Here is a 361-nt window from a genome sequence, read left to right on the forward strand (position 1 = left end):
AAACTTTTCCAAAAGGATTATGCCAGGCATTACACTATAACCACGACGCAGTCTAGCGGATCCGTCCTGGGGCAGATGTGGCGCTCTGGCCTTAATCGTGCTGGGCGTGTGGTGCGGTGCCAAGCCGGCCCCTGTCGACAGAACGTGGCTGAAGCCCAGGGGATGAACCTGGCCATCGCAGCCCAGTCCATCAGGAATCCAGACCTTGCCCTCACCCCGTCCTCCTTGCTCCTCCGCAACACTGTTTACTCGCTCCAAAGCACTGGCGTGGTCTTTTCTACTTTCCTGTCCCCCTTTGTATGCCGATTTCCTACAGGACAACCTCCAGGAGGGTGCGCGTGCAGGCCCAGCGCTCAGAGTC

This window comes from Octodon degus, unplaced genomic scaffold, assembly GCF_000260255.1.
Source record: "Octodon degus isolate 3935 unplaced genomic scaffold, OctDeg1.0 scaffold00275, whole genome shotgun sequence".
NCBI lineage: Eukaryota > Metazoa > Chordata > Mammalia > Rodentia > Octodontidae > Octodon > Octodon degus.